We start from the raw sequence: 17026 nt of genomic DNA on the forward strand, positions 1-17026 counted from the left end.
TTTATCAAAGTTGCAAATTAAAAGTGTTTACCGTGCCAATACCCCTTGTATTCTTTTGCCAACATTTAGGACAAATAAGGCACTTTGGACAAAATTGGCCTCTTTTAGTCTATTTGAATACAACACCAGTTTCACACAGCAATAAGGCAGCAGTGAGACATTTGAACACTGTCCTATGGTGGTTGATACAGAATATGTGTAGTGTGTTGCTATTTTACTGCACAGCAAATGTGAATTGTTTAAAGTGATGCAACATAAAAAGACCATCAGACATGTCTGACAGAACAGAAAGAAGACTGCCAGTTATAAACTATAGAAAGCTGAGTTTCTGGCTGATTTGAATGCTCTTACAGAGTGCAGATTTACTAAATGGAAATAGCACAGTTGGAGGAAAAAGTTGGGTATTTATGTCGGTGCAAGTGTCAAAGAAAGAAAGCCTTTTGCCCCAAGTCGTGGCACACAGGGACAAAGAGGCATTGATGCAGTAAACTTGCAGAGAGCGGAAACTCAACGTTTTAAAAAATATATTTTTGAATGTTTTGTCCTTTTACTCCTTCTCTGTCACTCTCTTTGACTTTATACCATTCTTGCTTCACAAACTTTCAAGTTAGTTTATGAGTTAGTTAGGAGCTAATTTATCCCTGATGAGGAAAATCTGACAATCTGGCAAATTGTCTGTGGTTTCACCATACAGCAAATAATCATGAACAACAGATCACATGATTGTGTGTAATGTGAAAGGTATTGCTTGTGGTGACAAACCTACAGAGACTTATTACCTGACTGTAGTTCCCCACAGCTCTGCGGAGCGTCGTTTAAACTTATCGTCTTGGTTTTATTTCCCACAAATGGCTGTGTAGGTTCAGTATCACTGCTTTCATCAGTGTTGTTTTCAGCCACAGATGTTTCAAGCGAAAAAGTTTTGATGAACCCACTGTATGCTACCTAAGGACGATGACTTAAAGTAGGCATTAAGAAAACTTTTGATGCAGTGAACAATAGGTACTCAGAAATTAAATGAAACAACTTCTCACCAAGCTGCAAACAGGCTTATGTCCATAAATTGTATGTGGAAAAAAAAGAAAAAGATGGACTCCAGGGTCTGAAAAGTGAAGCCGATGGGGAGGTGCCTTCAACTGCAATAGCACTGAGATCCTCGAAGGATTACTACTGACTCACCCATCTACATCATCAGCTTCTGATATTGCCATGACACAGTGGTCTCTACTCACTGGATGCAAGTGTTGGGTAGTAACTAGTTACATATAATTCTAATAAAAATGTATGTAACTGTAATCATTTACAGTTAATAAAAAAAGAAGAAGAAATTTAATTTCAGTCACTATTCAAAATGTTGATTACAAAAAGGGTAACAACTGAATATCATAATTTTTTGTAAAACGCTTAATTGCAAAATAAAAATTCATTCTGTTGCTTTTCTGTCTAAATCTTAACAGGCTCCATTTATTTAGCAGTATATGCGATCAAATTTTCATTCTTGATTTTGATTGGTTCTCTTGTTTGAAATTGCACCGCCTCTTATCTGCCAATCAAATCAATGTGCATTGCTCTAAGTAACCATGGCAAAGCAGTTGGCCATGTCATCGGATAAGACAAAGAGGTATTTAAAAGGGGTCATTCAGTATTATTAGTACCCAGGCCTGTTGATAGTTCCATCGTCACTCAGCATGGAGTTGACGTGAATATAGACTTTGTTTGAGGTTCTGGGAAAAAAAAATTCTAAAGATTTTGCTGCAGTCAGTTGTAATCTACATATTTTTTTATTTTTTTTTGGTGGATGTTCTTCAAAATCAAAACATTTTAATCCAATATAAGGCTACATTGAAAAAGATTTAATAAAAGTTTGACAGTAATCAGTTTTGAGTACTGTTGTGAGGTTTACACCGTCTAGTTTACATTTATTTGATTGTTTTTCATTTTATTTCCCAGTTTAAAACATTTGTTAGTTAAGCAATCAAATGTAAGAAGTTAAATTACTTTAAAACATAAATTAAAATAGTTACATTACCTACTACATTATTAAGATGGTAACTACTAATCTGTAACCTATTACATTTCAAAAGTAACTTTCCCGACACTGCTGGATGCACATTGAAAGCTTCAGATTTGGGGCTGAACAGTGAAAAGCAACAGCTCCACCCCTCTTGTGCAGCTTAAAGTATAGCAACTCTGATCCCTGAAGCTTGCCTATGGAAGCTGAGATAAGACCTGGAGGGAAGCAACTATCATCTGCTGTCAAACTCAGCATGTCTGTCATCCAAAATCATCCCCAAGTTACACTCCAACTCCTTGCTGCTATGTCCTTCTCCCATCACTGATAGTGTGGTAATAATGAACAGTTTGACAGCCTCTCCACTTGGAGATAACAGTCGACAGGGTTGCGTATGAAACACTGCGAGAGTATCAAGATAAAGGCTTGTCTTCAGAACTCTGGGGGAATCGAAGGGAGAGAGGATGCATAGTTGTGGGAATAGGGGTTTGGTTATGATGAACATTAACACCTGAGGGATTGGAAATAAGACATCTGATGACGACAATAAACATGAAGTTTTTGCACCGTTTCACATTCCTTCTCTCTACTGAGACCCATTTGGTGTTTTGCCTCATTTCCCCTCAGTCTCACTTCTGCTCCCTGCTGACAGTTTTCTGCCATTGCTTCCTCTGCCAGTGGCCCTCAGAATCCATTGCAAGGTCACATTCACATTCACACTCTATCCCAGTCATACTCTTGACTTCGGACTGAAAAATGCAGGAACGCAGAGGTGACTGTTGCGGTTAAATCTAATGACGTACAGATCAAGGGTAGCTCACAAACAGAGCCAGCGTTGATTCAAAAGGTGCACGTTTTGCACTACCTTACTCCGATATAAATGAATTCCTCATCCCCCACCCCCATCACTGCTCTGTTCTACAGGAGACACAATTACACAGTGATGCTGAGAGACTGAGAGATGTGCCAATAGATTGCAGGTCAGATGAGAAAAGTAGTTGACCTTGTTAGTCAACATAATTAAAGTGTCATTTGAATGAATCCAAATAACGTGGAATCATTGGAGTATCTATTGAGCAGCTATTCAAGGATCCGTCTCTGAGCAGCACTACAGAAAGATATCTCTCAAGGTAAAATGTTTTACTAAAGCACACGGAGAACCTTATCCATTGCCAACCCTTCCTCCATCAATCTCTCTTTCTTTCTTTTCTCAACAGCAGAGTGATTTTCAGAGAGCAAGGTAGTGGAAATCACTCTGACAGAGCTCTCCCTTTTGATTTATAGTATACGTTTAGTTATTTATTGGCTAATAACAGCGGGCTGCTGAGAACAAGTTTGAGTACACCTCCAGAAGACAACTGGGCAAGCCTTTTATAGACAGATGACAGGGCAGGGCTGCTGTTTAATGTTTTCTGTGAAGAGCAGAGACTTTGCGAGAGGGTTAATTTATCTCCAGTTATAATTATAATTATAATTATGATTATTAAAATCAAACATAGGCATGAGTGGTTTTGATATTCTTACCTACAGTGTATTTACCAAATTATCAAACCATTCCTTTGCCACATCTAGTGACCAGCATACAGTGGGGGAGGCCTCTGCAGTCTGCAGTAAAAAATTGAGCTGAGACCAGACAGGAATTTTCAGCACCAAAGAAGACCACTGCCAGATTTACTGTAGCACTGCAGGCAAAAAACTGACAGATAGGATTGGGGGGGAAATTATGTGCAGTACTGAGGACAGATTAATCCATATCTGAGAATAGTTTAAGTACAGTGAATTGATAAGGAGCTTATCCCCCTTGTTGGTGTATGTAGAGGTACATTCACAGTCTATTGATTAAGACTCATCTCATGTGTTCCTACTCGAGAGGACAGCTCCAATAAATAGCAACACCAGAGACAATGATCACTCCATCACTGCTTTATCGCTGTCCCCACACAGCTACTTTGTATGCATGTTAGTACACTGTACAGTTTTTCCAATTTGTTCAAGTCTAAGTGACATCCTCAGTCTGCCTCTTATGCAAATAAATGCATAACACAAGTAACTTTCATTGTCCAGTAATTGTCTCAGTGACTTCTATAAGCTCTAAATTTGTGCACAAGATGACATAAAAAGAATTTTAAATATATGTGTTTTAAATAACAACACATCATAAATCCATGTTTCATTGTTATAATAACAACCCTGTGGTACCGCGAGAATTCAAAATTGTTCCCAAGAAGTACAAGTCACCATGAAGAATTACCATCTCTATTTGCTAAAGCTAATACAACAAGATATTAAACTCTGTCGAACATGTTGAAAAATGAGCAACAGGGGAAGCGGAGAGAAAGATAAATACAGCAGAGAAATGGAAAGGCACAGAGACAGTGTGAGAAAGATGAGGTTGGAGCCAAAACATGTGAAGTTGCAAAGTCATTTATTATATTTCAACATTTATCTCTGAGAGAGAGAGCCTAGTTATCAGAAGGACTAAATTGAAAGACATTCAAGCGTGCAGTAGAGTCAGTATAAGGAACACTGATGACCAGGCCTGCACAAACTCTCTCAGTATTCCAGGCTTAGCATACCGTTCTGCATTGAAAGCATTTCATGCACATATACGTTTACGCACACATCTGTACTCCCATACATATGCACACACAGATAGCTCAAACATTAAAATGCAAAAGCAATTAAATTCAAGGCACAACAGTGCCTAAGAAGTGCCAACCTGACAGAAGGACTTTGATTATTTTAATTAGAGCAATATGGCTGACTCATCCTTGAAAATAACTGAAGAAAGAGGAGGTTCATTTTCCTGCTTTAGACCCTGACTTCAGTTAGAGAGTGCGACTACTTTACACTTTTTGCTTTAGGGTGAAGCACTTATGCAAATGTGTTTAGAGAGACAAACTGTGCTGATGAGCCGCTTTTATATAATGTCTTTTATTTAATAGATCCAACTTATTCTAATTGTAAATGTATGTGATTTAAATGTGTTTAATAAGCTGGCTCCTGCAGGAGCTGGGAATTGCATTAATCTGCATGCTAAATTAGTTTGTCTGACTCCGAAACTTGTCTGGCTCAGGGAGTTGAGCTCTTGTAAGGGATTAGAACAAGGCATTAATACTAAGATCCATGGAAAGCAAAACAATGCAATGTTCCTTTCTGTTTCTAAAAATGCTGCATGTGGGCAAGCTAATTACCATAGTATCATTTTACATGCTGAATAAATTAATACACCCTGGGGTATGTACCCAAGCAGTTTCCTTGCAGACTTGTCCCTGTGTGTTTACTGTCCTAGATGACTAAAGTTATTGTACATGTAATTTTGTTTTGTGCACCTAATACAACTTTGTATGCTTTGTATGCTTATCCATGTCAGGGAGAGGAGATGAAGATTAAGAAAAACATGCAGTCATATGAAGTAAAGAGGAACTGCAGCAGGAAGGAGGATGACAAAGAGCATTTGTTGATCACCACAGCTTAAAGCACCAATCAACTGTAGTTTGTTTACTGAGGATAATAATCATGTTAAACGGCATTTTTTTCCAAAGTTTTAAAGACCACCTTTCATTATACAAGTCCTTGAAAGCTTGATGGTCATTCTGCTACTCCCTGAAGAGACATCTCATGGCTAAACATAAACCACAGATGAGGTAGAGAGGCTGGAGAGCATATTGAAGAGCTCTTACAGTTTAAATACACAGCCACAAATTTGGTTTGCAATTCCATTACCTGGGATAAATATACAAAATGTTCTCCTCCCCTTACCCTGCTTGAATGTGTAGACTGTCATTGTAATGTCACTTAAAATCTAAACAATGTGATGTAATTACATATTAGAAACACCTGTATTATATATTTATATATGCATATATGTCAATAGAAGTGCAAAGTTGTTGCTGAGGTTCTATTATCATAATGTTGCTCTCTTTATTTCTAGAAATAAATTTGCCATTTGAGCTTTACTACTTCCCCCCATTATATTGTCGCTGAAACAGAGGTTTTGTGTACTGAAGCCCACATGTACAATACTTAATATTTCTTAAATAACAATTAGCAATATAATCTCAAAGTATATATAGTTATCATGTTGTAGTGTATAATTTAGTTATCGATTTAGGGCATGGATGAGGTTGGGAATATTGAAGTAATATTAAGTTCTTTTCGGAGTATAGAAGATTAAAATCAAACGCAATTGTATAGGTTTGCTTTGAGTCCAGTGACATACAAGATTGGATCATCAGCATACAACTGGGCATTACAGAGCTGAGTTGAAAAATATATATTGTTTATGTACAGAATAAACATCAGTGACACAAATATCAATCCTTGAGGTACACCACGTGATTCAAGACCATCACCAACAACAGGTTGAACAATGTTGTATATTTGAGAGATATGATATATGATATGGGCAAATCACAACACACTGCAGACAGCAGGCTGGACTACACCTACAGAAGACAACTGGGCAAGCCTTGGATATAAAGATAAAGGGACAGGGCTGCTGTTTCACATTTTCTGTGAAATGTAATGACAATCCATTCAATTGCTGTTTGAGATCTTTCGGTCGGAGTGTAATTGTGGGTTGACTGACAGAGGGATCAACATTGCCCTCCACAGACCCATAAAAACATAATCCAGGAAGCATTATGTTTCTGTGATTGGATTTATGCTATGTTTACTCTATTTGCAAAGTCTAAATTATTAATAGAAACAGATTGCACTGTATTACAAATAGATTAAAATCCTCCTTTTATGTGAAGCTTACATTCCAATGCTTTATTTAGGTTTTCATTCATTTATGCTTGTATGCACTGACTTTTTCTTTTATTATAGCAGGATTTGAATGTTTAACACAGTTTAAGAATTTAAACAAAACTAAAAGCTGTTTTAGCCATTCAGAGTAACTGTTCTCAAACTGTTCCACTTTAAGTTGATTTCCAAAACAGTTATGCTCCAAATCAAATGTGGATGTCTTGCTGGAAACCTGCTGAGCTTCATTTTGAAGGATCCTGTTAAGATTATTGAACTGTATAATGTATCCTGTAATGATTTAAACTCTGTGTCTCATAGGACTTTAAGTAGAATCATGGGACCTGAAAGTAAAGAAATTTGCATCTCATTTTTTTGACTGCCATTGTTTACTGCAATATTAGGAAATATTTCTTGCAATATTTCTTGAAAATATTCTTTAACCATTAAATGATCAAATACAGGGAATATTAGCTTCAAACTTGAATCCCTGGGTTATTTTTTGTTGTACAACAGAAATATTGAGCCTCTCCTTGCCTCTAATGAACAACAATTATTGCAATTTCGAAAGGAACCTGCCTGGCAGTTTATGTCAGAGTTACAAGAGGACAAGCACTGTGTTAAAATATCTTCTGTGGAGTTCATTAAAATACCATCTGCTCACTCCAAAAAGCACAAAGATTCATGACAGAGCAGAATGGGTCTCCAGAGAATTGTAAAAAAAAAAAAAAAAAAATTGCAGAAAAAGATTCAGTAATCTGGCAACAGTTGTATTAGATGGTGAATGATTATGCATGCTGGTAGGCTTTCAGCAAAAATCCCTGGAAACATGTTCTCACTGAAGCAGTCAAACTGCAATAAGTGGAGCATCCAGGCAAAGCGTAGCACCACAACCAGCCAGCACCACACAACAACAAAATTACACATGTGAAATAGTAAAAGAATGTAAGAGGATTCAGAGAAGGGGAATTGTAATCATACTCATGAATACTAACAAGACTGGAAAACAGCAAAATACCACATTGAGAACATAATTCATTAACACAGCACAATCACACCAACTGCTTTCATTTTAGTAATAGGCTTATAGAAACACATCGAAATTGGGTTTTCATTATGAGCGTTTGTGTTTGACATTTCTGATCCCATTTCCTGCATTTACACTTCACCGTGCTTCCTCAGTTAATCTTGCCATTTCAATGTTTGTGGCCGTTTACGACTATAACACATCTTCTTCACAGGAGCTGATGATATGCAGCAGAGAAGTGTTAATATGTGAGCAATATGGTAAATTGAATGAGAAGCACGTGGATTAGGGCTAAGTATAGCATAAAATAGAATATCATGAATCCAGAGCAAAAACAAACGTATCTAAATTAACTAAATATGAGAGATTGAGGAAGAATATTCACAGATTTAATCATTCAAGTCTGCACTTATACTTCAAGTTGTTACTGTATGCTCTTATACTGTAGGTAATATAAGATTATGTGTATGCTTCACCCGCTAACTGTTGTAGTATCGAATTAACTTTTTACATGTGTGTATCTACATTTTCTCTCATGTTTACTTCATGACAGTGTAATAACAATTGCTACAAAGAAACAGTTAACCGGTATATGATTAAGCTTACTTGTCTTGCATTATTGGAAAGGAAAATATTAAACAGCTTTCCTCAACCTTCTCAAAAATGCTCTTATCAAGTCTTGTCTGATAGTCATATACTTTTGCAGAAAGTCGTACTTTCTTAAAACGAGTAAAAAAAAAAAAAATTCTAAGAATTCCAAAGAATCAAATGTCATTTATTTACTTACACTTGTTACAATAAAACATCAACTCTAAATATCTTATGAAGATGTTTGTTTGTTGTCTTCACAGCCAGCAAACAACACCCACACTAGAAACACACAAGAAGATATAAGCAGACCAAACAATCCCAGGCAGACCATTCAGCATTCGAACAGTTGTAAATGACAAACAACCACATTTTAAAAAGGTGCGCATACGCCATGTAGCCCTCCAACACATAAAGAAGTTGTATTCATTACACTTTCATTCAGTTACTCAATAAAAATAGATATTAACATTTAATGTGCATGCTGGTGTGTGTAATCTCATTAGGGATATTCTGTAAGGGGGAACATTACATTTGTGTAAGTCTTAGTGAAATGAAAAATGACAATATTTGACAATAATTAATTATTTTCTATATATAAATTTTTCCCGAACTCATATTCAATTAGCTGAATAATTTGGTTTTGAATTATACCCCACTTGAGCATCATAAATGATTCAGAATCAATAAAATGAACTCAACGGTAGACGCAAATTTGCAATTCCTTCAAAGAATAAAGTCTGAACCAAACTATGTCCAACAAGAAGTGGACATCAGTAAAATCCATGAAAAAGTCAAAAATAACGTATTTTTGATTTTGATGGATTTCAGCAATTTGACCTAATCTAAGGGTCAATTCGGTGCTTTGTGTAATGACCACCTGATGGCGTGCTCTTCACAGGGCACTACAATGGTGAATCAAGTGTGTCTGGGCTCAAGAGACAGGTGATGGGTAAATGGACTAATCCTGAGTACCAGCGCGAAGGTCTTGTGGTCTATAACACCCTGCTCCTCCTGAGCCAGATTTGCACGGTGGGATTTAAGCCAAATACCCTCAGCGTTTAATTGTATTACTCCAGATTACATGACCAGATTACAAGGCTGTGAGGCAGCAGATCCTGAACACTGTACAGTTTACACGATTACTATCAGAAGGAGCAACCGTTATGACCCAATGATGTGATCTCAAATATGCTTTCTGGATCTAACTATTATGTATTAAATTACTTTACTTGTATTATTTTACTACCCTGACCATGACATACAGTAAAATAGAGACTGAGAAAACAAACAAAAAAAGACATGTTTTTAACATGTTATCGAATCTCATGTTTAATCTGAAAATCCTATGTTATGTAAATTTGAATACAAATTATTTCCACGCTCTATAATAATACATATAGATTCATATTACCTCTATTACCTAAATGTCTTATTGTGTTTTACCACACAATTTTAAAGTTCAAAAGAAACAAGTGAACTCATCAAATCAGTCAGTGACCAACTTAAGGTGCAGCCGTCAAATCTAAAAACCTAGGAGTGTGTTGGTTAAAAAAAAAAAGGTGTCTGAAGCAGCTCCTCAGTCCTCAGAGCAATTGCTTCTGGCAGGGAATCAGATAGAAAGGAGAGTCATTTATATTTCTTGCAACGCCCCACGAGCTGTGGAGGCAGGGAGCATTTAAATCTCTTCTAAGGTCAACAGGAAACTCAGTGGCTTTGATAACAAGTATCCCATCTTTGATTCCCCACTCTTCTCACCTCTACAGAAATTCTGCTTTTGATGAGGGGTTTTGCGAGAAGGTTAAAGTAAACAAGATAGCATGGACGACAGTGAATTACTCTGTTTAGGAAGCTGGGCTGTCGTGTGGAAAAAGGTTGAGATAAGGGAAACAAAAGGCACACCAATGTCGCTCGACGTTACATTAATGTTTCCCCTCATGCCTGCTCTGCACACAGTGGCTGATGTTTTCTCATGAATTATTCATGTTTCAGTTCAGTGGAGGCGACTCCGGCACCACATGGAAGCTCACCTTAGGCTGAATGCTCAATAATGGACTAATGGATCAGTTGGCGTTTTCTTTTCTCTGAATGAGTCAAAACACAATAAACTCACATATCTGCTGTGAAAATCTCTCCAGGAACTTTAAGCTTCCTGTGGTTGGCAGAGAAAGTCACAGGAGCTGCCGCTGCCCCGGCTCTCAGGCTCCTGCATAGGTGAGACACTTATCCACATCAGCCAGACACAAACAACCCCACAACAAAAGCCTGCAAAGTGTGCAAACTCTGTCTGTCACTCAAAAGGAGATTGGCAGGGAGAGGGGCTCTTTCATACCGCCCAAACTCCCTCTGAAATTGAGGTGAACACCTCTGATCTGCAGAGAGATGCGTGTAGTGATCCAGATCAGCTTTGTGACAGTGATCAAGGTTTCCATAGAAACGTGGGCACCCCAACTACACCAGACTAAAACATCCTGAACTGCATCAACAGATGGCTTGTGGAAAAGCTGAAGGATGATGAAGTCTCACAATCTGGCATGCATCATTTCATCTGACAGAGGCCATATTGTCATCTTAAAATATCCACAGTAAAACTTTGAGCAGCGGAATTACACCTTCTTTGGGTACAAAAATAGCATTTGTGTCATCGGATGCGAGATTACCGTCTGTGTCTATTAATGTGATGGGGTCTGGGGAGCAACGCAAAATGAATGCGTCTCCTTCGTGGCATTTAAAAAACAATCTCATCCGTCATGCCATATCAGGACATTCGAATCTACACTGTCATTTTATCCCTGCACTCTGGTTTGCCTACTCATCAGCTGCGGCAGACGTGTTTTAAAACCTCCTCTGCAGTCAGCTCCGATACAGTCGGTTTTTATGTGTATTCATTAATCTTTTTTGCTCGCCCGGTGTTTCTGAGTGGGTAGAAATGTGGAAACAGACGAATACCATCGGAAACTGCTGCTGTTAAAAAATAGCAACCCTAGCTCTTTGAAGTCCAGCCCACTTCAGCTCGAGCTGTAACACAAAGGATGTAACATTAAAATAGATTTAAAGGATTAGGGATGGACGGATTTTCATACAATACGGTAAGGGGGGGAAAAAAAATCTCTAAATGAAAAATGAGATGAAAGTTTCAGTTTCTCCAGCATGTTCAGATAATAACGGCTTCTTTGTGTCCAAACACCCAAAGATACTTATAGAACAAAGACAGCCTTACATGAAGGGGATCTGATAAATGATAACCTACTTTTCCTGCAGGCAGTGAGACTCAAAATGGCTGAATAGAAATAACAGAAATCATGGGTCGATTTCAGGATAAGGGTACACTTTTGCTGCAATCCCTCGACCACCTTGTCCTCTTTTTATCTGCTTCCCTGCCTATTTCTCTTCCTCTGTCTCTCTTTTGTTGGGTCAATACTTTATTAGTTCATTAGGTAGCAGATCTGAACTGATCCATTTTCTGAGCTGCAGCACAACCCAAACCTTACACCCTGGATCATCAATTTAGCCTCCCAATCTATTTTACTGTGGGCTTGATCTCATATTGCTCCTTTAATACCTCTCAAGTCAATAATGAATCAAGTTAGATCTGCCAAAATTGCAACTGAAATGACGAAACTGGTGGCTTATGTCTCTGCCAAAATCAGTTATGATTACAGGTTTATATGAAACTTTTCAATTACATGTTCCCTCATTTGTTGCTAAGCTTTCTTTTAAACACAGTCTCTATGTAAAGATTTTTCCTCTCTGAGACTGTGATGCTGCAAAGATGAGGGAAAAGATAAACTGTCAGTTAAAATGCTGAGTATGAAGAGTGCTGTATGAATTATAAATGTAAATAAACACATTTTCACTCGACTTTAACTGTGGAAACTAAAGTTCCCATTAAAAGATGATGAAAAGACAAAACGACTTCATAGAGCGCAGACGAGGTTGTTAGGAATGTCATTACTTTTGGATCATAAACCAAAGCATTAAACAAATTCCCACTTTGACCTGATGATGGCGCTGAATGAAAACTTAAAGGATGACCATATTTATTACAGCTCAAAACTGTCCAGATAATTTTTTTTGGACAACCCATCCAGTGGATTCTGAGATATTTCGCACATTTAAAAAATTTCACAGCATTGTAGGGACGCCTAGTATTAAATTTTTTGCTGATTTCCATTGTGTCAATATTTTTCAACTCTAAGCCAATTGCCAACATTAACACATACACATATGTTTTTGCATCTAATTGCAGAGAACCTTAAGTGTCCTCTGTGGTGAAATTAACATATTATTATGCCTGCTCTTATTGTGATGGCCCACTGGCAGAATCAGATACATAATAAGATGCTTGTAAAAGTTCACTGGGTAAAATAAGAATACTATTTCAACATGTAAAAAACACCATATTTAGTTCTATGTTAGATTTTATTTCAAACAAAACTGTTTAGAGTCATCTTACTTAATCAAGCTTGGATGATGCTTCAAGGGACAATCCTGACAAAAGTCACAAGTCCAGAAAAATCTGACCTGTTTCACAAGTTGCAAAGGCAGTAAATGTAATCTGTCAGCAGGGACCATGTGAAAGTAAAATCATTGTACAGCAGTAACGCAATCAAAGCCAGCTAAAAGAACATTATTATTTAGGCACAATTACAGCGTAATTTTGATCAGTCAGTCCTACTGGCAGAAATGTTCATTTCAGGCTGATGCCAATATTTCATTTTAAAGCCCTTATCGACCAATGAAGATGACATGCTGATATTATTGGGCATCCCTACATTCCATTTAATAGTTTTTTACAAAACCCCTAAAATATGAGAGAAGAAGTCTTGGCACTGTCAGTGTCAGCAGATTTCTTCCACCGGGATTCATAAATGTCTGTAAAAAAATTCCACTGTAATACATCCAATAGTTGCTGAGATAGTTCAGAATGAACCAAAGGGGTTGACTGAATGACTGACATTACCAGCCCTGGAGCAATGCCACTAACATGGATGAAAAAAGAGAAAGAGCTGAGCAAGATGTGCAGATTCACAAACTTCCAGTTAGCAATTATTCTGAAGTAATGCTGCGTAAGACCCTAATGAAGGCCAATGTGCTGACACAAGTTGGCATATTTTTGACTCATATCTCTTAAAGTTTTAATTTTTTTATTTTAATTATCTGCCGAAGGGCCTGGAAGTTAATGACAATAACATATTACTTTCTCTGTTCAGTTCTCTGGTCTGAAGTGGAATGGGCCACCCAGCTATTCTCTGACAAGGCTAGAGAAATCTGTACGGAGCCCCCTAAGTGTCACAGTGGAGATTTATTTTCTCTGGTATGATCCACTAAGAAAGGCTGAGCAGTATTATGATACTGTGGATTACCACTGGTTGTATCCACAGCGTACCTTCAGCTGTGGCTCATTAGGCACAGCAGTTAAAAAGACAGCTAGAGGAGTCAGTTAACCCAGCCCTTTCACCATCTCCTGCTGAGGCATATTGAGACAGACTTATGACTGTAGGATGACATAGCTGTCACTGTAGCTGTCGCAACAGCTGTAGGTTGGCTGTTACTGGCTGTGACACATACAGTGTACAGTATGTACATATAATACGTCTAAAACTAACTACATGCAACAGTTGTGTGTTTAATTGACATGGTCATGCATGCAGTCAAACTCTGAGTAATAACCAGATCCTGGCACAGCAGCTGCAGTTGGGATCACAGCCAGTGGTAAATCCTGTCACAGCTCAGCCTTTTTAAAATAAGGCAATACATGCATCATGTAAAGTATCACAACATCTCTTTTCTCTGTGGTATATGCTTAGTGTGTCTGCTTAACTGGCAGTACATTGGGACTTCATATGAGCGAGAGGAAATGCAGAATTAGACCAGAAGAAAACTCCCTACTTTGACCTGTAGGGGGCTCCAGAAATCTCCTAAAAAACGGGCACTGAAGTCAAGAACTTGAAGTACCCTGCACTGTTTGTACGGAATTACACAGACTGACTTTCTGAGACTGAGAGCAATACAAAGCTGAGTATTTGCTGTTAACTGATCTACTGTCCCAGATTGAGAACAGGACTTTGAATGAAAATACACTTGTTTGCTATTTCTGGAGAGTTATGGTAAGCAGTGTCTTCTCTGTCATGACATCATCAGGCCACAATTGTAGCCCTGCTGACTCCTTAACCAAAGTAGCTAATGCAGTGCAATGTTCCAGTACATCAATTCACAGCTTCCACACCCACTGAAATGCATTTGATTAGTCACCCCAGCATAGCAACGGGGACATAAATAATGCATCTGTGCAAATGACAAATGAGGCAATCAATTCTGGGACAGCATTCAAAGAGAAACTATTCAAATCCCCTCTAAATTAATTTTCTGCCTTTTAGTGGCCGTAGACTTGAAAATTTAATGCTGAATTCATCAGATGAGATGTTTTTACCCCAACTTCCACAAACTAAAATCCTTTGGTGTCATAAATGTTTTTAAAAGATATGCATAACACACAAAGCATCAAGGTTGGGTGACTGACAGGAAGCCTGGGAGAGTCCTTTATTCTTCCAATGCAGCAGTAAAAGTCTCTCCAGACCACTGTCAGTCCTAAATACTGGACAGAAGAGTGTCTTGGTAAGTTCCCTCGCCTGAGCTGCACAGAGAACAGCAGGCACTTAAAAACATCAGACCAGGTGTTAAAAGAGTAAAAGAGAAGGGCTGGATTAATTTCATATTCCATCTGACAACGGTAACACTACTCTCCATGAATGCAGAGCTCCTCTTGATGAGCAGAGCTCTTCTCGGATGAGATTACACTTGATTTTGACCTCTGAGGATCGGAGAACAAAGAAACCTGATGCATAATTTGGCCACAATTATTCTGTACATCCGTTGCAGCTGGACTGATTATAGGGAGCCTGAAAGTTCAAACCTGCTACTCAGACAAGGTGAATTAAGTAGAGACTACGGCTGAACAATCAAATCTAAATCTAGTATCAAATCTAGTTATTGAATCCAAATTCTGCATTGCCTTCAGCCTTTACAAGTAACCAAAGTCATAAATCAGCTCAAAGATTTCTAATCAGCCTGTTTTGTGAGAAAGCAGAAACACTAGCTCCTCCAAATTAAATGACTAAACGCATTATTGTCTGTGCCCTCTACAACAATGTTGGGCAGAAATGCATTACTTATTTAAGCAATATTACACAAGAGGGTGTACACGTGATTATTGATATGACAGTGATGCGGTCAGGACCGAGGCGCTTGCCGTTTCCATGACAATATATGGGGTATGACTAACAACTGGAAAACAATCAGTCATGTCAGTAGAAGTGAATGTAAAATATGCTGTATTTGCCACTCCAGGAAGTAGTCCGACCTTTAGCAACGACGTAGCAACAGAGGTGAGATCTAGTCTGTTTTATTGCTTTCTAGAAATCGTTTCTCAAACTGAATAAGTACAGCACATAGAAACACTAAACTGCTTAGCTCGCTCAATCTTGTTGTAACTAAGATATCCGCTGAAAAAAGATACCAATACACTCATGTATTTTTTTTATATTAGCCCCGTGTCATGTGTTTGGCGCCGCTATCATTTTAAACGCCTGACTATCTGTAGTGTTATGGTACGGGTGATCGGAGCGACAAAAAAGGACCAAAAGAGACCCGATTTCACGAAATGGGTCCTATAACAAGTAAAACAACATTATACTGCATATTATATGAAATTCAATTCCAATTATATATTCCCATTCAGAAGGGTGTGGTTTATGGTGATTTGAGCACGTTCCAAATGTACAGTTGACCAATCAGATCACTGGATCGGAACTACTTGTTCTATAATAAGGTGTTATAGAAATGTGTTTTTTAAGCATGGAGTTGAGTAAAGGATTACGATCTGAAATTCAGGAATGAAATCATAGTTACTAATACCAGTAAAGCTCCTTTGCTTTGGTTGCAGAGGCTTGTGGTTGGGTCGGTGGTAAATGTTTGTAATTTCATTGCTCTTATTAGAATGTGGTGTGTTCTTGGTTGAGTTGTTAACATGGCCACAGGTATAGCTCTACATTTAGGAGTTACCTTCTGATTATAGATCAGTCCTCTAATTTGTAGGACTGTCTGTTTGCTAAGACTAACTGGCTTGTTTACTGGCATTATGCATATTTAATAGAAAAGATGTGAGAACGTTTATCATATACAGAACAGAACAAAAAGAGCCTGTGGGGAATTTTTGATTTGTGATATTAGAATGAATAAATCAATAGACCTCACTTTATTGTGGTGTGGAAGATTTGGCGTAATGGAACATTACTTTACAGCTGAGTAACTAGTAAAGTATTGTAATTAAATTTGTTCTGTGTAGTTGATTACAGCCCAACACTGCTGTCGAACAACACACATAATCTGGTGCAGTTATAAGCAGGACATCATGTGTCTGCGCTATTCCAAAAATATTACTAATCACTGTGAGAAAATAATACTGTCAACACTGTGGTCAAGATTAGACACAAAAATGAATGGATTAGATTAAGTAGTACATTAAATATCAGGAGCAGCTACAGTCAAGGTTTAAAAAAAAAAATGGCAGTCCTTAAACATCTACAGCAGTAAAATCCAAAAAGCAGTCCATATGTGGTCCTAGAACAGCATTACAGAATAAAAAAAAT

The 17026-nt window shown here is 37.9% G+C and overlaps 1 protein-coding gene across 5 annotated transcripts in view; it reads right to left on the reverse strand.

The window, feature by feature from the left end:
- kaznb (kazrin, periplakin interacting protein b) overlaps positions 1-17026 on the reverse strand; it is a 115944-nt gene that overhangs the window by 73734 nt on the left and 25184 nt on the right. Inside the window, exon 1 of one of the 5 annotated variants that reach the window (XM_069145598.1) lies at positions 1035-1089. The exons of the other annotated variants lie outside the window; for them this stretch is intronic. The gene's annotated coding sequence lies outside the window, so the exon portion shown is untranslated. Of the gene's footprint in view, positions 1-1034; positions 1090-17026 lie in introns of those variants that run through there. 5 annotated transcript variants of the gene reach the window in all.

Source organism: Embiotoca jacksoni, unplaced genomic scaffold (assembly GCF_022577435.1).
Source record: "Embiotoca jacksoni isolate LCO1_2020_lvr unplaced genomic scaffold, fEmbJac1.0.p SCAF_1, whole genome shotgun sequence".
Taxonomy (NCBI): Eukaryota; Metazoa; Chordata; class Actinopteri; family Embiotocidae; genus Embiotoca; species Embiotoca jacksoni.